Here is a 27,664-nt window from a genome sequence, read left to right as displayed (position 1 = left end):
TAGGGGAACAAGAGATAGCATAGTGGTTAGAGTGTTCACTATTCTTGCATAAGATTTACATTTCATTCTCATTATCTCTGTTAGGCATCCCTCAATTGAGAGTATCTTCAATGGAATCCTTTGACTTTGAACTGCCATGGGCACCCAAAGCTTGTAAACATGTGTACATATATTCAAATAAATAAAGCATTTTAAAAAATAATATGACTAATCAAAGGCTCACTAAAGTAGCTAAATGCTTGAGACTGGTGGAGTCTATTTGTCCCCATTGCCAGACAATGGTCTGCACATAACAGTGCTTCCAGGACTCACTGACTCCTGTAAAGTAAAACAAAGAAGAAATGTAAGTTGCTATCCAAAGTTATTATTTAGTCTCAAAATTCATAAATTGTAATAGCAATGCCATGTGCACGTACAATATGAATCTATGAATGAATCTTACCTATCTCAAATTAATCACAAATACCAAAGCCAATATGGCTTCAACTACATGATTAAGTTTTAAAAAGTAAAATTGAAATGGCTGAACTGAGAGAGCCATGAAGAAGGAAATATGTAATGTTCATGACTGTAAACGCAGGGGAGCACTAAATGGACAAATTAAATAGTTTTTATTTGGAGGGAGTTGATGATTTAATGGGATACCTGAAATATAAGAAGGAAAATGATGAAATGGCTAGATTTAATACAAACAGATAAACAATAAATAATATGTTGTAAATAAGATCACATATTTTCAGACTTCTGTTCAACTTAGTTGTAAAAAAATTATTCTTTTATGTATGTAGATAGAAATATATTGCATCAAATGACATATTTAAAAAGAACTATTGTCCCGTGGTTTACTAAAATATGTTCTTTATAAAGAAGTAAATGTCTTCTATTTGTATAACATAAAATAAAAACAAAAAGGAAAGCTGATCTAGTTACCACATTTATTTCAAGTCCTCTGACCTGTGCAGCATAGCAAACAATAGAATCTTCTATGTCGGGATAGAGATAGGCCCAGTTAGAAACTCCCATCACTTGTACCTGTAACATTTCTGGATTGTCAAATATATCCCCTAGAAAAACAGATGCAATATAAAAAAAAAATCATGTATATAAATGCTATGTTAAAAAAAACAGATTTTAGATAAAATTAAAATTTATTATATATACCCATCATATTTAACTTATTATGGTGAGATAAAATCTTATTAACATTATTATGAATAAAATATATATCTCAGGACAGGTTTCCAATTTACACAACAATTTTAAAGTTATTTTAAAAGGTATTTAAAAAATTATAGTTACAATTCTCCCTTAAGTGTACAATTAAAAGTGTGTTACTCAACTAAAAGTATATAGAACTATTCCCAATAAGTAAAATGAAAGTTGTGCTACTAACCTTGTTTGAGAATTTGTTGTCCAGAAAGCCAGCATTCTGAGCTGTTTAGATTCTTAATATTGCCTAAAGGTGCTACTATGTAAATAGAACTCTGACTTTCTTGAAGGAGCCCAAGAGCTAGATGATTTCTTGCAACCTGATTCACTAACTGGAATTGTTCATGCAGTAAAATAGCAGTCACCTTAACAACTCTCAGAGGTGTCCCTGGAATCCGAAGGCCCAGTATCACAACAGTATCTTTTGAATTCCTAGGCATAAGAAGATATTGATAAAAATAGTGTCTGCGGGAAACTGCAAGCTTTACAAACTATGTTTATCTCCTTAGTTGCTTTATTTCCTTCTTTGTAGAGGAAGAACTGTACAAATGAGGTCGGAGTTCATATACAATCAGACATGAGAATCATTAAAAAACAAATATAATTCTAATATTGAAGCACTTTTCTGTTTATCTTGAAAGAAAGATGTAATAATCGTAGAAAAGGTTTTAACAGTTATAGCAACTTGACCCAAAATAATCTTAACAAAGCAGAGAAAATACAAAATAGGAGACAGTATGTGACATAAACTTACATGTGCCTGACACAGTAGGAAGAAGTAAGAATCCAATAGCTACTAATTGAGGAGCCACTGCAAATCTGATTGCCACAAGTGAAAATAAGAGCTTTCCATGGCATAGTATATTGCAGAGACATATGATCTGACAAATTTGGGTTAAAAGAAAAAAAAGTACGGGATAAATTTGGTGTAACTTATACCCACTTTTTTCAAACTTTTAATTCCTAATGTAACTGCTAAAACAACTGGCATTGTTGTTATATTTTGCAATGAAAACTTCTTTAATCTTTATGTGTATGTTTTTCCTCAAAAAATGATTAACTGCAGAAAAGCACCGGGGCAGCTGGGGTGCAGGGTCGGCTGACACTCGCCAGCTACCCACAACACCCGCCACAGGATCTTAAGACTTCTGGTGAGTGGAGCACAGCTTCTGCTCCAATCCAATTGCGCGCGGGACCTGAGACTGCATTAGTTAGGGAAGCAGAAACCAGCCTGAGTAGGGCCACAGGCCTCTTCCGGCCGGATCAGCGCGGGGGTAGCTGGAGCGCAGGGTTGCCTGACACCCGCCAGCTACCCACGACCCCCGCCGCAGGATTTTGGGACTGCTGGTGAGTGGAACACAGCTTCTGCTCCAGTCCAATCACGCGGGACCTGAGACTGCTCTGGTTGGGGAGAGAGAAACCCGGCCTACATAGGGCCACAAGCCTCTTCCGGTCAGAAGAGCACCGGGGCAGCTGGGGCGCAGGGTCGGCTGCCACTCGCCAGCTACCCACAACACCCGCCACAGGATCTTAAGACTTCTGGAGAGTGGAACACAGCTTCTGCTCCAATCCAATTGCACGCGGGACCAGAGACTACATTAGTTAGGGAAGCAGAAAACCGGCCTGAGTAGGACCACAGGCCTCTTCCGGCTGGACCAGCACCAGGGTACCGTCAGCTACCCACGACCCCCACCACAGGATTTAGAGACTGCTGGTGAGTGGAACACAGCTTCTGCTCCAATCTTTAAACAGTGACAACGATAACAACTAACCCCAGAGATTACCAGATGGCGAAAGGTAAACGTAATAATCTTACTAACAGAAACCAAGACCACTCACCATCATCAGAACCCAGCACCCCCACTTCGCCCAGTCCAGGGCACCCCAACACACCGGAAAAGCTAGACACAGATCTAAAAGCATATCTCCTGATGATGGTAGAGGACTTCAAGAAGGACTTTAATAACACACTTAAAGAAATACAGGAGAACACTGCTAAACAGGCAGAAGACACTAAAGAGGAAGCACAAAAATCCCTTAAAGAATTGCAGGAGAACACTTCTAAAGAGTTACAAATCCTTAAAGAAAAACAGGATAACATAATCAAACAGGTAGAAGTCCTTACAGAAAAACAGGAAAACACATCCAAACAGATGATGGAAATGAACAAAACCATACTAGACCTAAAAAGGGAAGTAGACACAATAAAGAAAACCCAAAATGAGGCAACACTGGAGATAGAAACCCTAGGAAAGAAATCTGGAACAATAGATACGAGCATCAGCAACAGAATACAAGAGATAGAAGAGAGAATCTCAGGTGCAGAAGATTCCATAGAGAACATCGGCACAACAATCAAGGAAAATGTAAAATGCAAAAAGATCCTAACTCAAAACATCCAAGAAATACAGGACACAATGAGAAGACCAAACCTACGGATAATAGGAGTGGATGAGAATGAAGATTTTCAACTCAAAGGACCAGCAAACATCTTCAACAAAATTATAGAAGAAAACTTCCCAAATCTAAAGAAAGAGATGCCCATGAACATACAAGAAGCCTACAGAACTCCAAATAGACTGGACCAGAAAAGAAATACCTCCCGACACATAATAATCAGAGCAACAAATGCTCTAAATAAAGATAGAATACTAAAAGCAGTAAGAGAAAAAGGCCAAGTAACATATAAAGGCAAGCCTATCAGAATTACACCAGATTTTTCACCAGAGACTATGAAAGCCAGAAGATCCTGGACGGATGTTATAGAGACACTAAAAGAACACAAATTCCAGCCCAGGCTACTATACCCAGCCAAACTCTCAATTAACATAGATGGAGAAACCAAAGTATTCCACGACAAAACCAAATTTACACATTATCTCTCCACGAATCCAGCCCTTCAAAGGATAATAACAGAAAAAAAACAATACAAGGACAGGAACCACGCCCTAGAAACAACAAGAAGGTAATCCCTCAACAAACCTAAAAGAAGACAGCCACAAGAACAAAATGCCAACTTTAACAACAGAAATAACAGGAAACAACAATTACTTTTCCTTAATATCTCTTAATATCAATGGACTCAACTCCCCGATAAAAACACATAGACTAACAAACTGGCTACACAAACAAGACCCAACATTTTGCTGCTTACAGGAAACTCATCTCAGAGAAAAAGATAGACACTACCTCAGAATGAAAGGCTGGAAAACAATTTTCCAAGCAAATGGCATGAAGAAACAAGCTGGAGTAGCCATTCTAATATCTGATAAGATTGACTTCCAACCCAAAGTCATTAAAAAAGACAGGGAGGGACACTTCATACTCATCAAAGGTAAAATCCTCCAAGAGGAACTATCAATCCTGAATATCTATGCTCCAAATACAAAGGCAGCCACATTCATTAAAGAAACTTTAGTAAATCTCAAAGCACACATTGCACCTCATACAATAATAGTGGGAGACTTCAACACACCACTTTCACCAATGGACAGATCATGGAAACAGAAACTAAACAGGGACACAGAGAAACTAAGAGAAATTATGAATCAAATGGATCTGGCAGATATCTACAGAACATTTTACCCTAAAACAAAAGGATATACCTTCTTCTCAGCACCTCATGGTACCTTCTCCAAAATTGACCACGTAATTGGTCACAAAACAGGCCTCAACAGATACAAAAATATTGAAAGTGTCCCATGCATCCTATCAGATCACCATGGACTAAGGCTGATCTTCAATAACAAAATAAATAATAGAAAGCCAACCTTCACGTGGAAACTGAACAACACCCTTCTCAATGATACCTTGGTCAAGGAAGGAATAAAGAAAGAAATTAAGGACTTTTTAGAGTTCAATGAAAATGAAGCCAAAACATACCCAAACTTATGGGACGCAATGAAAGCATTTCTAAGAGGAAAACTCATAGCTCTGAGTGCCTCCAAAAGGAAACTAGAGAGAGCACACATTAGCAGCTTGACAACACACCTAAAAGCACTAGAACAAAAGGAAGCAAATTCACCCAAGAGGAGTAGATGGCAGGAAATAATCAAACTCAGGGGTGAAATCAACCAAGTGGAAACAAGAAAAACTATTCAAAGAATCAACCAACCAAGGAGCTGGTTCTTTGAGAAAATCAACAAGATAGATAAACCCTTAGCCAGACTCACTAGAGGGCACAGGGAAAGCATCCTAATTAACAAAATCAGAAATGAAAAAGGAGACATAACAACAGATCCTGAAGACATCCAAAACACCATCAGATCCTTCTACCAAAGGCTATACTCAACAAAACTGGAGAACCTGGATGAAATGGAGAAGTTCCTAGACAGATACCAGGTACCAAAGTTGAATCAAGATCAGGTTAATGATCTAAACAGCCCTATATCCCCCAAAGAAATAGAAGCAGTCATTAATAGTCTCCCAACTAAAAAAAGCCCAGGACCAGATGGGTTTAGTGCAGAGTTCTATCAGACCTTCAAAGAAGATCTAATCCCAGTTCTTCACAAACTATTCCACAAAATAGAAACAGAAGGTACTCTACCCAACTCATTCTATGAAGCCACAATTACTCGGATACCTAAACCACAAAAAGACCCAACAAAGATAGAAAACTTCAGACCAATATCCCTTATGAATATTGATGCAAAAATCCTCAATAAAGTTCTTGCTAACCGAATCCAAGAACACATCAAAACAATCATCCATCCTGACCAAGTAGGTTTCATCCCAGGGATGCAGGGATGGTTCAATATACGGAAATCCATCAACGTAATCCAGTATATAAACAAACTCAAAGACAAAAACCACATGGTCATCTCCTTAGATGCGGAAAAAGCATTTGACAAGATCCAACACCCATTCATGATAAAAGTCTTGGAAAGATCAGGAATTCAAGGCCCATACCTAAACATGATAAAAGCAATCTACAGCAAACTAGTAGCCAACATCAAAGTAAATGGTCAGAAGCTTGAAGCAATCCCTCTAAAATCAGGGACTAGACAAGGCTGTCCACTTTCTCCATACCTATTCAACATTGTGCTTGAAGTCCTAGCCAGAGCAATTCGACAACAAAAGGAGATCAAAGGGATACAAATTGGAAAAGATGAAGTCAAAATATCACTTTTTGCAGATGATATGATAGTATATATAAGTGACCCTAAAAATTCCACCAGAGAACTCCTAAGCCTGATAAACAGCTTCGGTGAAGTAGCTGGATATAAAATTAACTCAAACAAATCAATGGCCTTTCTCTACACAAAGAATAAACAGGCTGAGAAAGAAATTAGGGAAACAACACCCTTCTCAATAGTCACAAATAATATAAAATATCTTGGCGTGACTCTAACTAAGGAAGTGAAAGATCTGTATAATAAAAACTTCAAGTCTCTGAAGAAAGAAATTATAGAAGATCTCAGAAGATGGAAAGATTCCCATGCTCATGGATTGGCAGGATCAACATTGTAAAAATGGCTATCTTGCCAAAAGCAATCTACAGATTCAATGCAATCCCCATCAAAATTCCAACTCAATTCTTCAACGAATTAGAAAGTACAATCTGCAAATTCATCTGGAATAACAAAAAACCTAGGATAGCAAAAACTCTTCTCAAGGATAAAAGAACCTCTGGTGGAATCACCATGGTGGACCTAAAGCTCTACTACAGAGCAATTGTGATAAAAACTGCATGGTACTGGTATAGTGACAGACAAATAGACCAATGGAATAGAATTGAAGACCCAGAAATGAACCCACACACCTATGGTCACTTGATCTTCGAAAAGGGAGCTAAAAACATCCAGTGGAAGAAAGACAGCATTTTCAACAAATGGTGCTGACACAACTGGTTGTTAACATGTAGAAGAATGCGAATCGATCCATTCCTATCTCCTTGTACTAAGGTCAAGTCTAAGTGGATCAAGGAACTTCACATAAAACCAGAGACACTGAAACTTATAGAGGAGAAAGTGGGGAAAAGCCTTGAAGATATGGGCACAGGGGAAAAATTCCAGAATAGAACAGTAATGGCTTGTGCTGTAAGATCGAGAAGTGACAAGTGGGACCTCATGAAACTACAAAGCTTCTGCAAGGCTACAGACACCATCAATAAGACAAAAAAACCACCAACAGATTGGGAAAGGATCTTCACCTATCCTAAATCAGATAAGGGACTAATATCCAATATATATAAAGAACTCAAGAAGGTGGACTCCAGAAAGTCAAATAACCCCATTAAAAAATGGTGCTCAGAACTGAACAAAGAATTCTCACCTGAGGAATACCGAATGGCAGAGAAACACCTGAAAAAATGTTCAACATCCTTAATCATCAGGGAAATGCAAATCAAAACAACCCTGAGATTCCACCTCACACCAGTCAGAATGGCTAAGATCAAAAATTCAGGTGACAGCAGATGCTGGCAAGGATGTGGAGAAAGAGGAACACTCCTCCATTGTTGGTGGGATTGCAAGCTTGTACAACCACTCTGGAAATCAGTCTGGCGGTTCCTCAGAAAATTGGACATAGTCCTACCAGAGGATCCAGCAATACCTCTCCTGGGCATATATCCAGAAGATGTCCCAACCGGTAAAAGGACACATGCTCCACTATGTTCATAGCAGCCCTATTTATAATAGCCAGAAGCTGGAAAGAACCCAGATGTCCCTCAACAGAGGAATGGATACAGAAATTATGGTACATTTACACAATGGAGTACTACTCAGCTATTAAAAAGAATGAATTTATGAAATTCCTAGCCAAATGGATGGACCTGGAGGGCATCATCTTGAGTGAAGTAACACAATCACAAAAGAACTCACACAATATGTATTCATTGATAAGTGGATATTAGCCCAAAACTTAGGATACCCAAGATATAAGATACAATTTGATAAACGCATGAAACTCAAGAAGAATGAAGACCAAAGTGTGGACACTGTGCCCCTACTTAGAATTGGGAACAAAACACCCAGGGAAGGAGTTACAGAGACAAAGGTCGTAGCTGTGATGAAAGGATGGACCATTTAGAGACTGCCGTATCCAGGGATCCATCCCATAATCAGCTTCTAAACGCTGACACCATTGCATACACTAGCAAGATTTTGCTGAAAGGACCCAAATATAGCTAGCTGTCTCTTGTGAGACGATGCCGGGGCCTAGCAAACACAGGAGTTGATGTTCACAGTCAGCTATTGGATGTATCACAGGGCTCCCAATGGAGAAGTTAGAGAAAGTACCCAAGGAGCTAAAGGGATCTGCAACCCTATTGTTGGAACAACATGATGTACTAACCAGAACCCCGGAGCTCTTGTCTCTAGCTGCATATGTATCAGTAGATGGCCTAGTCGGCCATCAATGGAAAGAGAGGCCAATTGGACTTGCAAACTTTATATGCCCCAATATAGGGGAATGCCAGGGTCAAAAGAATGGGAATGGGTGGGTAGGGAAGTGGGGGGCGCTATGGGGGACTTTTGGGATAGCATTGGAAATGTAATTGAGGAAAATATGTAATAAAAATATTAAAAATCAAAAAAAATGTTTAACTGTAGTCTCCCCTCCCCCAGCCTGAAACCTGCTTGCTCAGGGGTGGAGCTTCCCGTTCAATCGTTCTGCCACGCCCACTGCTGGAACCTGCCGCTTTGCTTTTGGGAGCCATACACGTGGTCACCCTCCTACTGGACCCCGAGATTATTTGGCGGGAGTCGGCCCCCTTCCCCTTCATAACTGCGTGTGGAACAGTAAAATTGAGCTTTGATCAGAATCTGCCTGTCTTAGCTGCATTTCTTTCTCTTATCGCCTAGCCCCTCTTCTCTTCCAGTTCTCCAAAATGCCTTTCCAGGCTAGAACCCAGGCTGTGATCTGCTGGCCAGACACAACAATTAACTTTTTACTTTTCCATTTCACTGGGGAAAATATTGGAAACCTTCTTATGTAGAATATTTTTCTTCTTACAAACCTAGGAAAATACCATTTTATACTTTTATAACTATTTGGATGCATAGGAAATAAGAAAGAACAGTTTAATTTTAAGGTATACAAAATGAATGAGGATTTTAGATATAAGACCATTGACTCCAAAGTATCCAAGACTAAGCTTACTGATTTTAAAAACTTGTATGTAGATCTCAAAAACTTAGTAAGAAATTTCAAGATTGAGTATTGCAAATGTGCTCATGATAAATAAAACAAAACTTTAGTCACTGATTTGTCAACCAATGCTGATTAATATATGTATACAAATTGTGACATTTGTTTGTTCTTAAAAAAGCAAAGAAATAAAGGGAAAGGGAAGTTTAACTATAATCTCTGGTGCAAATTCTATTTACCCCTCTATGAAAAGTTTTGAGCTTTGTATTTCTACAAATTATCAAAATTCTTTCACTCATGTTTGAAAAATAGTTTTCAATATAAGTGAAGAAACATATTTATCTTTTTATTGAACCTTGATTATATGTAGCATTAGTAAGCATTTCAGAAGAAATTAAGGTAAAATAGCCATTAATGATATTGTGATATGCTTCCAAAAACTGAATGTGAGAACATGTCAATCACAAATACATATTATAGAGTTGTATCTATATGGAACCTTACAAAGTCAATAATACCTATCAATAAAACCAGACATTTATTTTGAAAATTATTTTACCACCTACTTATGAAATTGGTACATTAATAAAGAAAAAAATTCGTTAGGAATTAAACTGCCAAAATCAGATCTGCACTTTGGCTTTTAAGAATGTAACCAATTATTTACTTTTCTAGCTCTCAGCATATTCAGCTGCTGTGATTATAATAAGAATAGCCAATTATGTATATTGTATAGTAACCTCATAAAATCTGGGTAGTATGATAATTGTAAAGTGCCTTTGCAAACACACACACACACACACACACACACACACACACACACACACTCACACACTCACACACACACAACTTCGGATATTAGGCAAACAAAAATAATGGAACTCCTGCAGACACAATTTGTTTTCTTTGTTTTGTATTTCTCTTTTTTTCTTAATTTTTCCTATATTCCTTACAATAATATTCTTTGACCTTACCCGAGGCTGTGACAGAGAGATGTAGTGTGGATGAATAGAGACAGTTAAAGATGTATAAGTAGAGACTTTTCTCTTGATAAAGACAGCCAAGGAATTGGAAACTGAAATAGTCGCAGGAGCCAGAATATAAAAGGGCTAATATGGCTGAAGACATAGGGCTTTTTGCAGTTTTCATCAAAGTGAATTAAAATTCCCATCTGTACCCATGTATCTTTACGTTGCAGATGACATACCAAAGGTTCCCCAAGATCACCCTATAAAAAATAAGAAACACAAGATCACCCTATAATAAATAAGAAACACAATATTAATTGACAGACTGAAAAATGAGAATAGATCTTATTTGTTACTAAATGGTACATCTTTATATCTCTGCTCTCCAGGGTTCCTCAGTTTGTCACCTTACAGCCAAATTTCCCCATAGCTTTCTTGGCTTATACACAGAAAGTGAACTCTTTCAGTTGAGGCCAAAATTTGGCACAAGTGCTGACTTGCATGATGCTTAGGTGCCTTTTTTGCAGGATACCAGGACTTCCTGAAAGAAATCAGAAAGATTTTCATTTTGTGTTATTGTTATACAGGAGAAATGTGAAAATAACAATATAAAACCTCAATTTATCATAAGAAAAATCTACTATATTAATCCACTCTGTTTGTCATTACTTACCCCTCATAAGGGACCAACTGGGTAACCAGCAGTCATATAGCTGGTTATGTTTCTCTTGCTCCTGACTTTTCTCCAGGCAAATAGGAAGCACCAAAGGTTGAAAATGAAGGGGCTCCTTCAGGAAGATTAGACCAGGTCCTAATGGTCCACTGGGACCTAAATATGGCATGGAATGGTGGATACCCTCAATTTTACCTTGGGTAGGGTCCTGAAGATCAACCAGCCCCACTTGGACTAAAGCCAGGGCTTCTGACCGTTTTCTGGAGAAAAAAAAAAATCAAGAGTTTTAATTTTACTTTTTAATATGAAACACCCTAGAGGTCACATAATCCACATTAAATACAAGTGTACAGTAAAATACTATATCAAAATATCTGTTTATATTTTGGAAGAAATGAGTATTGGTTTAGGGTATATTCAGTCTACTTATCTAGTATCTTACTAAGTTGCTTGTACATTCTGGAACCTATAGTGGTAATATGCTCACAATCTTCCTAGTTCTGCCTCTAGATATTACAAAATAACAAGCTTTTGAATGCAGAATGTACTCTTCCTATACTTATTTACATTATTTCTATTAGGCATCTAATGCATTGTTAATAATAAAACTTCATTATAGGACTCGGTATTAATAAATATTTCCATATCCTAAAATTAAATTTTACAATGATATAAGAAATTATTGTATTACTAAATAATTTTAGTAATTATTTCTGTCATATACTTTTAAAATTATGTTAATCACAATAAATGTATATGATTTTTACATGACTGTAAGGCCAACAATATTTAGTCAGAATAGGGGATCTTTTGATTGAAGTTAGCACTTTCAATATTCATACAGGTAAAATAGTATAAAATTGAGATATTTACCATAACTTACAAGTATTTTATTAGGATATTGAAAGTATTCTCAAAATACACAATAATTCTGGCAAAAGCATGAAGTAAAACAAATACAACAAAATGATGTACACATCATGGCAAAAGGCTAAAAATTGACTCATCTATTACTTGAGGAATGCTGTCATATTAGATGAGGAAATGTATCGCTTAGTGTGAGTTGATACATCAGAGTTAAATAAGGAAATATATATATGCTGCATTTCAAAGGAAGATACTCATTAACAATCTCAGTTAACACACATATGTGATATGAAACCAATTTGACAAGTTTTATTCAGACTTACACAAAATTGGTACATCGAGCAGATGAAAGAACCCACCTTTCATTAAGTATAGAGCCTGCACAGAAGTGTGAGTAAGAACGTTGCACAGAAACTATCCAGGAAAATTCACCTATTTCAGCTTCCCAGCAGTTGGGACAGTGGGAAACAAGTCCAGGGCATAAGCCACATTCTAGAAGGATAAAGTTTGAGTTAGTGTTCTTACATTTCTATTCTGGGGTTTATACACAAAAAAAAATGTTTCTGGATCTGACATCTTTATCTTTGACTAAACACAAAGAAATATGTTACTAAGCTATTCTAATTTTCATTATATGAAGAGAGACTATTAGTACTTTCCTCAATCTTTTCAATTCTGCTTATCTAGTTCTTAAATAAAATAATATCCCAGTCCTAAGCACTGAGGAGTACTGAAATATTATCATACTTTCACACACACACACACACACACACACACACACACACACACACACACACACACACAAACCCTCTAACTCTCTAAATGGACTTAAATCATGTTGAACTTGAGAGATCCATGTCTTGTACTGGAAACATAGCCAACTACTCATAGTCAGTTCTAGTGAAGTTGTGATTATTAAAGATGTATGAACAATCACTAATTTACTAACTGCAAAATCACAATAATCTATAAACAGTTTTCACTGAACTCATTGTCAATTATGGTTTTACCCTCAGAAAAGAAAATACTATATACAATAGACAATGACTAATATCAAAAACAAGAGTTATTTTCATTAGTGAAAAAAATATATCTCTGATCTTGGAAATTTTGTGCTTAATTTAGAATACGATTATTTTATCTAAACAAAAACAATTCAAACATGTTTATCAGAAAGTTGCCTGTGGTTTTATGATCAACAATTGCTGTTTTGTAGAGCCATAGAACTTGAAGATTATCTTTCCATATCATACTTAGGTGACATTCAGACAATGAAACATTGATTCTTGATTGTAGTTCTATTGAGTGCTTATCTTGAAGGCCAGGTTGAGAGGAATTAACATGGTTTTTTTTTTCCTTAAAAGTGTGTCTAGAAAATTGTGGGGAAATAAAAATGTAAGATAATACTATACTCAGTAAGTGTGAGAGCCTTAGTTCCTGAAACATAGTATCTGAAGTTGTTGAAAAACAGAAGAGATTTCAGGATAGAAGAGAATGAGGATGAGTAATAGCAAAACAGTCATTTCAAGAAGAGAAGTAACTATGTGAGTAGAGTGTATATGGATTTGAAGAGTACTGTAAATAAGAAGAAAAAAGAGCTAAGGAGAAAAATTTAAGATTTTCAGAACATCAAGGCTTTCTTTTTGTACTAATTATTTCTAATTTGCTACTAAAGCTTTCACAAAGAATTGTCTCCATAATTGGTTTGATATAAATTAGAAAATTATTAGTGAGCTTGCAAGGTTAGAATGAGCAGCTTTAATTTTTTTCTTTACACAGCAATTATCTGTGTTGATATGGAGATATGTATACTGGTAATAAAAACAAACAAATGTCATGTGACTTATTAGTATGATTTCTCCACAAAACTCAAGTTCAAAATTAATAAATAATCATATTGCATCAACTTTAAAAAATAAAGGCTGGACCTTCATATGTCTGATTCAAGCTTGGTCCCACTTTGTACATTATCAATGTTGGAACTGAAAAAAAAAAAAAAAAGGTAAGACCAGTTTTATATAAAGTTCCAGATCTATCTGGTTTTTAGAGAAGATTTTTCTATGGATTATCTAATTTGATATATAATGGATAGCTTGACCATTGGAGATATAAAGACTACAATCTGAATAATAAAGTTTCAAGCTGAGTCCAGGGTTTCTCACATTTGATAATAAGGTGGATCTATAGATTTTTAACAAATTTAGAATAAATTTGGAGACCAAACATTTGAAACTCTAAAAAGGGATGTGATATTCTGTCTTTGTGTATTTGTGTAGCTTGACCCTGGAGACTTAATGCCTACCATGGACTAAGTCCTAGATATCTGAGTATTATGGTAGATTCCAGAGTAGTTTTTAGTTACAGAGTGCTGACTCTTATTTTCAACTGTGGTACTGAAGTCTGTTTCTAGACGCTCACTCTTTGTCAAGCCTATGGAATTCAGCTATCTATATTATCAAGTTTTAGAATAGAAATAATATAAGACTACTTGTATTACCTTGAAACTGAAAAGATGGCATTACTATACCAACTTCAGTCAAAACTGATGTTTCTCCAAATTGTTCTGCTGTTGGATTCCAAATTTGGAATTGGTTTTGGTTGAAACTAGCTCCAAAATCTAAATGAATCTATTAGAGTCTGCATTGAATATGATATTACTGCATCAGAGTGAGTCCAGAAAATTATTTTTAGAGTTTCAGTGGATGCTTTGTGTTGAATCCAAGGGTTGATTTTATAACCATTACTTTGTGTCAAAGATCTTGTAGCTTCATATTCAAACTGTGATGACTGCCTAAGTGCATAATTTTGAGGTAGATACTGAAGTGTGAAATCTATTTGAGTCTGTAATGGGTATAATAATGTATTGGAGTGAGTCCATGCAATGATTTCTAAGGTTTGAGTAGAACCTTTATACTTAATCCAAGGGTAAGCTATACCAACATTAGGCTGTGTCAATGATTCTTTAGTTTCATATTCCGGTTGTGACCATTGTCTAATGGCATAGATTTGAGTCAGGAACTGAAATGTAAAATCTGACCTAGTTTTTACTACCTTTATTTCAAGTTCATTCCAGAAATGTGCTATTTGGCATCCTTGTTGGATCCAGGGGTTAACAGTTTCATGTTCAAGTTTAGTTCTTTGTTTTGTTGAATTTTTTTGAAACTGGAACCAAAATAAGATAGCATTGATATTAGACATGTTCAAGTACTTTTCTGGTTCTATTTTAGCTTGTGACAAATGGAATATTAGATACAGACTCAGTCCAAATCCTAATTACTTCTGTTTCAGCCTGAGGCCACGCTTTTACTGTATTAGAATTCAGCTGGATCCTAGCATTGTCTTTTCTATCTTCAATTTGGAACCATGGCCTTAATATATTGTCTTTTGAAACATTCCAGAATCTTAAACTTTCTGTTTCAGACTGGATCCAGGCATTAAATACACCAGTAGCAGAATGCATACACATTATATGCTTTTCATAGAATTCTACTTTGCTAATGTTCAGTGAACTAAAAATATTTATTATCTGAAAGTCTGACTGAGTCCATGGTTTTATTCTTTCAACTTTAGTTTTAAACCAATATTTTGGTTTATGATGAAGCTCATAACCAGTGGCTAAAGGTACAGGCACTTTCCAGGATAAAAGTGATCCTAGTTCAGAAAAAGACCATGTATTTCTGTCTAGAGTTTCTGTAGGGGCCCACAGAAAAGATTTTCCCCTAATTATGGTTGAATGTTGGATAACACAAGTTGGAGCACGCACTGAAACTATTAAAGTATTAATATTAGACATCATTAAACTTTTCTTAGCTTCATTTTCAGTCACTGTTAAAAATCGTCCTTTATCAGTTTCTGTCTATATAAAATTGTACAGGTGGAATTACAGTTGAGTTCAGAGATGTGTCAAATGTTGTTTAAGTTTCTGCTAATAAGTTTTGTGAAACTTCAGCTTGGGTCCATGCAACAAGTATGGAAGTTATAGGCTTCAACTCAGTTTCCAGTAATGACAGTTCATCCAGTCTCCATGTTGTAAATTTAGTTGTTATTGTTGGTGCCAAAGATCTAAAGAAGACGGAACTTGGAAGGTCTTTGTTACTATATAACTATCAGCCTTCATTAGTACTGAATTTAGAGATCTACTTTGGATCCTTGATACACATTCATGATAATCAGGAAATATGCAGGTAATTATTTCTGAAATCTTATCCTTAGCCCATCTTAGTTCATTATAAGTAAGTTGTATAGGAATAATTTCTGATGAAGATATAAACTTTGTCCTTGGTACAAATGTAGAATATACAACTTCTGTCCAAAGGTTTTCTGGTATGTATAAAACCTTGGTCCATGGTATAATATTTTTAGATACAGGCTGTGCCCAGTGATTGTTTAATGGAACATCACTCCAAGTCAATGGTGTGAAAGTTTCAGAAACAGAGCTCATTGGCAAAAATACTTTTAAAGATTTAGAATGGGCTAATATGATAGGGTTATATGAAGGCCACACCCATTTGTTTATTGTTGTAGATCTCAGTTCATTGGACTCAGAACTTTCTGATACAGATTCCTCCTGAATCCATTGAATGAATTTTGGAGCAGTATATCCTATCCAGTTATCTTCTTGTGGAAATTCCCTCTGGATCCATGGTATGACGATAGAAACACTTTTTTGAATGGCTTACTGATAGAGACTCAGGTTGTTTCCAGTATATGACTTTCGATAATGTGGTTTTTCTCCATATATTTGCTAGAAAAGATTCAGTTTCCATCCAAGATGTTTTGTTTGAATCTGCCAAGTGATATTCTGGTAAGTATTGAACATGGGTCCAAGGTATGAGTTTAGATAATTTATTATTTATGCATGGATATATTGATGGTGAGTCACTCTGTGTCCAGTGTATTTATTATGTTTGATAGTTTAGTCTTCTCCCAAAGGAAACTTTATTTATTGAGGTTCAACTTGAGACCATACTGTTACTACAGTTTCTTTTTGTAACAAATAATTAAATGTTGAATACACCATGTATATGCACAATCTTACAATTTCTGTTGCAGGTAGTACCAAGTTATTTTCAGAGATTCCTGCTGCATTTTTTTCCTTTATCCAACTTTTTGTTAATGGGTAGTTACTATTTGTTCTAAATGTATCATGTAGAGGTTGTGTATCTACATTCACTGCTAGGAATTTTGTTTGTATCTGTGTGGTCAGTGAATTGGCAACTAATTTTGCAAAATAAGTTATGACTGAGGATTCAGTTTCTGTTCTTACTTTTACCACTTTAACTGTATCTCCTATCTTTGGAATAAAAGATTTAGATTTGCCCTGTTGCCAGACTATAGCTTTCCCAGCTTCAGGTTCTGTCCAGAAAAATTGTTCTGAAAATTCACTTGGTCCCCATTTTGTGAGTATTTTAGAGTAAGGATTTGTCTGGATATATGTTTTAAGGGACTTGTGTCATGTCCATATCACTGCATCAGCTTCAGTCTGTTTCCATCGACTTTCTATTGGACTGACTGTTTGACCAGAAAGGAACATATTATTTAATACAAATTTTGAAAAGAAATTTACTGTAGAAGATTTCTCTATTATCATTTGTGAGATCATTTCTGTTGTAAATTGCTTCCCAGATTTTGTAACCTTAATGACAGTGAATGTCCACAGTGGTTCTGTTCTAGTTATATGAAGTGTTGGATTTTATACTGCTAATAGAGTTTGAGCCCATGGAGTAACTCTCAAAAATAGACTGTGTCCAGTGAGTTAATATTTAAGTCTCTGCCTGAGTCCTTATTTTGATTGTACTAGATTGAAATTTTGCCCAAGGAATTAACTTTACAGAAATACTCTGAAACAGTGAAGTTACTGTATTTCTGAAAATGTGTGTCCAGAGATTAAGGATTCTGGAATTAGATTGGGAAATCTGTGAGGTACTATTTGTTTCAAACTTTGTCCAAAGATCTGTTCTTGAAATTTTGGCCTGCTTGAATATATCAGATATAGGCTCTGTTGGGTGCTTTACATTTGTGAATTCTGAAGAGGCCCACTCAACAAATGCATCAAATTCATATTTTTTTCCAAAAATATATTGCAGGTGAAGCATCTTGGTTTCTGAACAAACCATGATCAGATATTACATGTGTCCAGTGTGTGATTGCTGGAGTAGGAATATGGTTTTGCTTTATATCAGATACAGATTGAATGTGAGACTGTACAAAAATAACTGCAGACTTGGTCCATTGTGATAATATTTTATCAATTTTCTCTTTCAAAATAGTTAGTGTTTGGTGTGTAGATGTGGACCATGGCAGAATGAATGTATCAATCACAAACAGTGTCTGTGTATTTACTTTTATAGATTCAGTCTGGAGCAAAGAGTGTATGTGTCTATTAAATATAGGTGATTTCCATAGCTTTGATGGTAAAAGTTCTGGAAGCGTCCATAGAGAAGTGATAAAATCAGTCAGTAGCAGTGTCCTTGGGTCTAGTGGCAAAGAACCCAAATGGGTCAGTTATGGTATCACTGTACCAGACAAAGGCAATGGCCAAAGACTTTCAGCTCAAAACTCAATCTGAGGTAATGGTGAAATAATAACAGATACATGACATATGCATGGAGTTTCAGTATGATTCCATGGTCCTGTGATTATGTCAGCTGAGTGGATAGGCAATATATTTCATGTTGAAAATGCATTTGAAGGCTCTGGATTAGGATGTAGCAGTACCAACAGACTCAATATTGGAGATTCTATCTGGATCAACGTTGGTGTCACTGTATCAGACACACTACATGGCCATATATTTCCTCATAAAGTTGCTTTCTGTAACCAATGTGGTAGGTTTATATCAGATATAGATGATGTTGTTAAATTTACTAGTGGAAGTTCAGGCCATGATGGTGAAATTTCATTAAAAAGTGGACCCCTATTGACTGGTAAATATTTTGATTCAGGCCATGAGACTATGATTGTATCAGATATCAGACAATCCCATGAATTTACTTCTGGAGATGAAACTAGTATCCTTGATAGGATGAATTCACCAGACACAAGATTTTCCCATACATTTGTTGCTTGAAAATCATCTAAATGCCATCCGTGATGATGAAATTGTAGCACACAAAATGTGTAACCATTGATTTTTAAGGATCTTCAGTACATGATTGCACCTTTGTATCAAATATAGTCCATTTCTATAGATAGGCTGATAGGGACTTATACTGGGACCTAGATGTGACTCTGTCATACATAGGTAATATAAGCATATTTCCTGTTGAATATTCACTCTGAGATGAAACTGTTGTCTTTTTGTCAGATGCAAGTAGTGTCTTTAGATTCATTTCAGATGTGTGCTTCTGTGGCCCTGGTGATGTAGATATTATCAGTGCATCAAAGTTTACTGGTGACACCATATTTACTTTAGGAGATTCATCCTGGGGCCACTGTGGTATGAGTGTATCAGTTATTGGCAGTAACCATAAATACTCGGGTATCTGTTCAGGCTCAGGCCATGGAAGCATTCTTGTATGAGATACCAGATGTGTTTTCAGATTAAATAATTCAGGTTGATTCCATGATATTCTGACTATATCAGACACAGGTTTTCTCCACAAATTAATTGGTGCATATTCTGCTTGAAGTAACTGTGATATGACTGTGTAAGTTACAGCCAGTGACTGCAGGATTAATGGTGGGTATTCAACCTGGGGCAATGGTATTATAACTCTATCAGATATTTCTTGTAGCTATAGATTTACTAACAGAGGATTGCTTTTCAGCCAGACTGTGACAGTTGGAGCTACACTTTCTGTCAACTGATATCCTTTTGGATGTATAGCTTGAGTCCATAAATTGATTTTATCAAATACATGGAGTGGCCATGTATTAGATGTTGGAGACTTTATCTGAATTAATGATGTAAAACTATCAGTTCTCATCCCTGTGAAGGAAGTGAGTATTTGGAATTTATCTTATGTCAATGATTTTTAAAGCATCAATAATCTGTTTATTGATGCTTTAACATCATTTACAGTTTCAGCATTATCTAGTACCAGTTCTGAGATAGTTTCAACCTGTGTCAATGAGATTTCTGTGATAGTGGTGCTTCTGTCTTTGTCCACATTGTTAATCTATCAATTTTAGTTTCTGTCCAAATATTTACTTCTTGAAGTTGATAATTCATCCATATTGTATCTTCTAATTAGTCCTTCCTGTCATTAGTTATTGGTGTTTCATCTTGATTCCATAAATTTGCTATGTCAGTTTCATATGGTACCTGGGAATTTACATTTGGAGATTCAGCCTGGCTCCATTTTATTAATGTTTTGGCTTCTTTGTGTACCCGTGGTTTAACTATACCAACATCTAAATCATCAAAGTTCTTAACTGTATAAACTTCATGATGTATCCAGTTTCTTAATTCATCAAGCATAGGTGGTTTCCAGAGCCTACTTATTTCAGCTTCAGACATTCTCCCTTTGTATTCTGCTTGAGTTATTGCCTTTGTCCACTGTGAGATGGTTTTCATTTGAATTTGAAACCCATGTGTAACAAAATCATTTTGGCTTTGAGTCCAAAGTCCTTGTTGATCACCTTCATGTTTGGTGCAAGAGGGCTGCATTGGGAAACTTTGCCTTAATCAAAGTTTTTAATGTATCTATTTGTGATTGATACCAAGGTAGTATTTTTTTCATCTTTCATCTTAGACAAGTAATGAATCATTTGAGTTTCATATTGATGCCAGACCCTTCTTGTTTGTATGGGAAACCAAACCACTTTAGTTTCTTTAGTATGAAGATTTAGATTATGTCCAGTATGTGGTTTTCAGCGCCTCAGTGTGTATCCAAGACCTGACTCTAAAGGATTCAGACTTTTTCAAGTATTCAGTATTTCCTGCAGACCTGGCCAATGGACTGGCCTTGTCAACATCAAGATAAGTAAAATGTAGGGAAGTCTTAACATCTTGTGTCTTCATCCATCTGTGATAAGAATTAGACCAGAACCAATACCCAACTATACTGGATTCATGTTGGTTCCATGGTGCAATTGTTTGAGTTTCTGTTTGGTCCAAGGATGTAATTGTGCCTCCTCTTGCCTTCAGCCAATATTTGATTTTACCTTCTGTACTTTTGATTCTGGAACCTTCAAATTGAAATTTAGGGTGTTTCTTGAATTGTATTTCATTATTCTTAGCCTGAAACCACATTCTTGCTTTATTGGATTTAAGGTTTTCCAAATATTTCCCTGACTCAGTTTCTGAAAATGTCAATAGCTGTAGTCTGTCTGAAGCAGTCTGTATCCATTGTCTTTTGAAATTAATTTTAGAATAAATTAGAGGTTTAATATTGGAGTAGAAAAAAGGTCATGGTATATTTTCAATCTGTTCTGGTGGTTTGAATATATTGGTCTCATGCTTATTCAATGAAGCTAATTATATGGGCTAATTATATGAAGTTTACTTGATTCTATGATCTTACTTTGTTTATGAGAGGCCCAAGACATACAGGGATTGTCTGTAGGGAGAGGTAAAGAAAAAGGAACGGTAAATATAGAGGATAACTGATTTGACTTAGATTTAGAAGAGATCATTTTTCCGTGAGATTTGTAAAGGTGCTTTGTGATTTCATTAAATACCAAGCTCTATTGAACAAGGCATTCAATTTAGGAGTTGCTGAAGAGTACTGATATCCATAGTCATTAAGCATGGGATGAGTTAATAGCTCAACTTTACTAACTAAAAAAGGGTCCATAGATTTACACTATAAATTTCTACATCTGCACCAGTAGTTATTTTTCCACAATATAATATGTTTGTTCTTGATTAATTTCTTTATCAAATGAGCTCCATATCACTATTTTAGTTTCATAGGGCACAGCATGTGTCTGTGCCAAAGGTCTAATATCAGGAGAAATTTCTAGCCATCATTTAACTACAAATTGACTAAGAGAAGGAAATATACTAGGTTTAGTTTGAGAATTGAGAGAAAATATTTCAGAACCTACTTGGACTCCATCTATTTCTTTGAAAGTGGAATCAAAGATTCAACAGCATTAATTGATATACTATGAAATCCAGTTATAGCACCTAAAAGATCAGTCCAGTATCTGCCTGAACCAGAAATTATTCCATTTTGGTACTTGAATGCATTTCTCTGAGGAATGCTAGATGATACATAGGCTTTGGGGTGAGTTGAGGTCTCAGAATGAATAAAACAGTCAGAATGGGTGATTGCATAAAACAGCTGAATTATAAATACAGAAAGTTTTAAACTAGGAGTTGTCCAGGGTTGCGATGTTGAGAATTTGCTAGCTGAATGGATATGTCCATCTTGAAATTGGTGCTAACTGCCTGCAAAAGAGTCTTTGTTATTTGAAACAAGCAAGCAAACAAACAAACAAACAAATAAAAATGGAGGATGATTCCATCTTAGTCTGTTTGTGAGGAAGTAATTAATCTACTCAATGACTGAAATGAGAATCCATGGGAGGCAAAAACAGCATCACTTAGATTATTGCTAAGACAATCTTCTATTCCAGGGTAAAAATTGCAAAGCAGACAAAAAATAGGATCCAACAACTTTTGATATGTCTTAATAAACAACCTCATCCATGATAAATATGGGGCTGTCTTGATGTCATTGAAGATTCACTGATGAGGCCTACTACTTCCCAGTGACTGTCAAAGATACAGAGAACAGGGCTACCTTGCTGTATCTGAATGAAGAAACAAATACAATTTACACATACTTATGATATACATGTAGTATAGATAGTGAATTTTCACAATATAGAAATTACACATAAGCATAAAAATAAACTATAGAATATATTTAAATGTATTCTCATATTTATATTTGTAAGTACTATTTCCATTTAAAAATTACTTATAAATTTTATATTTGAAAAATAACCTAAAACATATTATCCCTGTATTCTGCCAAAAAATTCACCATAACATGAAGTGGTATAGTAAATTTCTACCTGTAGAACATGAGTTAAAGAACATTTTTTTTCTAAGAACTTTAAATTTTAAAAAAGCTATAATATGGACATTTAGTAAAAGTTTAAATTACTGGAAAAACATCATACTTAACAATACACCTTGTTTAATTTATTTAATGACTTATTTATTTTATTAAAATAGCTTTACATTGGTTAAAATATTGATGATGCTATTTTCATATAAATATTAATGTGTATATATTTTTAAAATTTAACAGCAATTTACCTTGTCAATAGCTCTTTAGTTGTTGAGTTTTTCCTGTTTCTTTGTTTATATACATCCCTCATCATAAAGTTAATATTATTTTTATACTTCATATTATCTAAACTCCTCAGACTTTCTGGAAGGAAAACTATCATAAAATAGTCTCTACATATGAAGTATGAACAAAATACCCATGGAAGGAGTGACAGAGACAAAGTTTGGTGCTGAGATGGAAGAAAAGACCATACAGAGACTGCCCCATCCGGGGATCCATTCCATATACAACCAAACCCAGACACTATTGCATATTCCAGCAACATTTTGTTGACAGGACCCTTATATAGCTATCTCTTGTGAGGCTCTTCCAGTGTCTGGAAAATACAAAAGTGGATGCTCGTAGTCCTCTCTTGGTTGGAACACAGGGCCCCTAAAGAAGGAGCTAGAGAAAGCAACCAAGGAGCTAAAGAGGTCGGCAACTCTATAGGAGGATCAACAATATAAACTAACCAGTCTTCCACAGAGCTGTATCTTTAGTTGCATATGTAGCTGAGGATGGCCTAGTCAGCCATCAATGGGAGCCCTTGGTCTTGCGAAGATTATATGCCCCAGTACAGGGAATATATGTAATTCCAGGGCCAGGAAACGAGAGTGGATGTGTTGGGGAGCAGGGTCGGGGAGGGTATAGGGGACTTTTGGGATAACATTTGAAATGTAAATGAAGACAGTATCTAATAAAAATTTTTGCATGTATTTTTACAATAGTACCAAATTAAAATATTTAGTTCTCTATACCAAGCAATCTTCTTTTTGATGAAACCAGATGCATAGCTTATTACTTTTAGGTATGTGGTTATGTTGATGGCAGAACAAGATATCCAGGAATTTAACTGACAACTTCTTTATGTTGTTTTCAAACACACTGTATTCTAAGGAAGTAAGATGGACAGGTGAAACAAATGGTTTATTATGTTTCTTAGCCATGATGTAGCATATTGTTTTCTATATTTGCCATTATACCTGACCCTAATATTGCACTACAAATGCATTTTAAAAAATATGTAACTTAATTATGTGCACACTACTTAATAAATTTAGTTTTTGTTCTTATATGTCTGATAATTGTTCATTGGAAATTTAATTATCTGTATCTGATTTCCTAAACACTATTCTGGTGAACATTTGTAGAAATATCATAAGATACAGAGGGACAGCAGTTTAGAGATGTGTCTTCTACTAATGTCAGAATCTATATCCGTAAAGTCTTAGCATCATGACTGTCTGAACATAAAGTAAAATAGGACAAGAGCAATAGATATGTCAATATAGGTGGTACAAAACCTAAATCCTACACAGAGATTGAAAGACAACTAGGAAATACTGAAAGGAGCATATAACTTCTGCAGTATATCTTCAAAAAATGTTTAAAACATATCTCTAAATCACATCACTTGGGAGGCAACAGAGGTAAGTTGTGCATACTCACCGTTGCCTGGCTCTGGGCTTGCCTTTTCATACTGAGGAGCTTTATGGAACTTCAGGAGTACTCTGCTTCCCTAAGCAGGCCTGTGGGACCCCCAAGAACAACCAGCTTGAAGACTGGTTCCTACCAACACTTCCCAGTCTGGTTTGCACAGGATCAGAGGTGAGTTACACAAACTCAATCTCCTGACCCCCATTGTCCAGCTCTAGGCTTGCCCTTCTATCTTGAAATTTTTTTCTGGGAACTATGACTTCCATTTTCTGATCTTCAGCTATCCTTCCATTCTTGGGGAATTCGTATCATCTAAATGGCTAAAGAACAGCAGAAAAATATCAGCAAGAGCCAAGGCAATATGGCACCACCAAATCCCAGCTATTTAGCTATAGCAGTTCCTGAATGTCTTAACAAAACTGAACCAAAGAAGATCATGCTAATTGCAATCTTCCAAAAATAATAGGCGTTTAAAGAAGAAATTAATAAGTCCCTTCAAGAAATACAATAAAACACGTTCAAAAACAAAAACAAAATGCCTGGAGATAGAAAATTTAAAGGGAAGAGGAACCACAGACACAAAAATGATGAAGAGAATACAAGAGTTGGAAGAGAGAGTCCCAGGTGTAAAAAGAAGGTGCATAAGAAATCGATCCATTGAACCAAGAAAGTATTAAAGCTGAAAAGTTTCTATGACAAAATGTCTAGAAAATATGGTGCACTATGTAAAGAGCAAAACATAAAGACATAGAAAAAGGAGAAGTAAGAGAAGATTCCTAGCTCAAAGAGCAATAAAACATCTTCATTAAAATCATAGAAAAAAATTACCTAACCTATACAAAGAAATGCCTGTAAATATACAGGAAGTTTTCATAACACCAAATAGAGTGGAACAGAAATGAAAATCCTTCTGCCAACAAATAATCAAAACACTAAATGTATACAATGAAAAATAAAAACTCCAAGGGGAAAGGCCAAGAAACATAAAAAAGCAGACCTAACAGAATTTCATTCAACTTATCAACAAAGACTATAAAAGCTAGAACTGCTAGGCAGATGTCTTTCAGAGACACATATGTCAGCCCAGACTCAAATTACTGAGAAAAAGTTTCAATGACTATAGATGAAGAAAACAAGATACTCCATGAGCAAACCAAATTTAAACAATATCTTCACTCTAATCCATCCCAAAAGAGAATACAAGTAGGAAAACTCCAACTCAATGGAGCTAAACACACTCAAGGAAACACAAGAAATAAGTAATTTAATACCATTAAAACCAAAAGAAAAGAAACACACACACACAAATACACACACTTCACAATTCTGAACAGTTATGCCCTATATGCAATGGCACACATTCATAATAGAAACATTACTAATTGATGGGGCTGGCCTGCGGCTCTCCTGTCTGAGTTCGAGCCTGGGATGCATCTTGGAACTGAAAGAAAAGAGGGAATCTAGGTAGGTGGAGACAGAAATGGATTCAAGACTGTATTCTGATCAAGACTCAACCTTAATGTCAGTGAACACGCTTTATAAAGAAGAGGGGAGGCCCATTCCCAGTCACACAAAGTTCCTTTGAAGTTGTCAGGTCAGCCTTTTAGTAGGAACCCATGAAAATCACAGTTTGAAGCTAACCAAGTACCTGTTCAGCCTCAGGCAGGTAGCAGGTAGTGGTACATCAAAGGAGAGGGATGAGAAGCAGCATAGCAGGTGGCTTTGCCTCAGCGAGCCTTGCTAGGCTGGAAGGAGGTAACATTTCCCCCCTTTAAATAATATTAAACAAAACTGGACTGAGGCATAAAATTTATTTATGCTCTAAAGTCCTGCCTGGGAATTATGGTGGCTGGTGGCCATGCCTGCCTTAGGATCTCAGATCTTCTCGATTCTGTCATAGGAGGCTACGTGCAGCTAGTTTGTGTAATATTTCACACAAACATGGCTCTGTTGTGTATTATCAACAGCCACAGTCTTTTGGCATGAACCCCTGATTCTGGATTTGGTTCCCCAGTCATTGACTAACCGACCCTCATAGCACACCTTATTCCCAAATCAGACCAAAGCCACAATATGTACTTAGAATTCTTCTTGATGAAAATTAATAACTGACACCTGCCTTGTTGGAGGCGAGGTTTTACATCTGCCGTAGTCAGGCTGAAGAGCTTAGCTGGCCTGCTTGAAAAACAAAGGTGAGACAGTGAAAGGCAACAGTATAAAAGCTGCTTTGAAGAAGTCCAGGTATTCCATTCAGTTGCAAATTAGCAATGATCAAGCTCAGGCTTTGAGCTCCAGGTGTGGGGGCTTTGAGAATTAGCAGAAAGGCCAGAGATTCTCTGGAAGGTGTGGCTGAGCTCCAAATTAACTTGGCTAAGTAATTAAGAATTTTAGCTATCTACAATAGGAACCTCTAATATTGGAATTATTACTAGACCAGTTTAAGATTGAGTTAGAATAACTGGTCACATTGAAGAAAAGAGAAAAATCATTATGACTATATTATATGACTAATATTTCTAAGTCAGAATATACAGTCTCTGATGTTCTTTTTGCCATAAAGTTAAAAAGCTTGAAGCAAGGCAGCTTCACTAGTCCAAACTGGAAAAATGGTAAGCAGGGATGGGTCGAAAACATGTACCCAATTTAGCTTCCTTGTCACTTCAGTCAGGACTCTGAGCCAACTTACCTGCCAGCTTGTCACACGAATTAGCCATCATGCTTCTGCAGCGTTCTGTGGAGAGAACGAACCTATGTTTTTCCCTTCCCTAGTAAGGTAGCAGCTGTTCAGGATCAAACTATATGCCAATAAGTAGATCCTTTTAAGATACTATAAGGCATTTATTAAATTCTTTGACATCCAAATTTCAAAATTCTAAAATAAAAGTATGATTTAAGTAAAGTGCACAGGAATGCACTAAATAATATGCATGGGGATATAATTTCCCCCTTTTTTGTCTTTTAAGAAGCTAAAATTTTAAAGTTCCACAATACCTTATAATAATTTGTTGACAAAACCTCTCAAATACTTGACTGTTATAGTCAGTATTCAAGTAACTTGGGCAGAGACTAATAGCACGTTCAATTGTTTCTCTTGAAGAGCGGTTGTAGCTAAAAAGCTTGAAAAGTTATTAATAGTCACATGTGCATAATTTATTTATTTATTAATCAGAAATAGGAGCATTTATTTGCAG

General features: G+C 35.9%; 1 pseudogene; it reads right to left on the bottom strand.

Annotated features, from left to right (window-relative positions):
* Positions 1–211: 211 nt before the first annotated feature.
* On the bottom strand, positions 212–23,983 carry LOC146999814 (uncharacterized; annotated as a pseudogene).
* Between the last annotated feature and the right edge of the window lie 3,681 nt (positions 23,984–27,664).

The sequence above is a fragment of the Mus caroli genome, unplaced genomic scaffold (genome assembly GCF_978045245.1).
Source record: "Mus caroli unplaced genomic scaffold, Mus_caroli_1 scaffold_34, whole genome shotgun sequence".
Lineage (NCBI taxonomy): Eukaryota > Metazoa > Chordata > Mammalia > Rodentia > Muridae > Mus > Mus caroli.
This window is presented reverse-complemented; position numbering and strand designations above follow the sequence as displayed.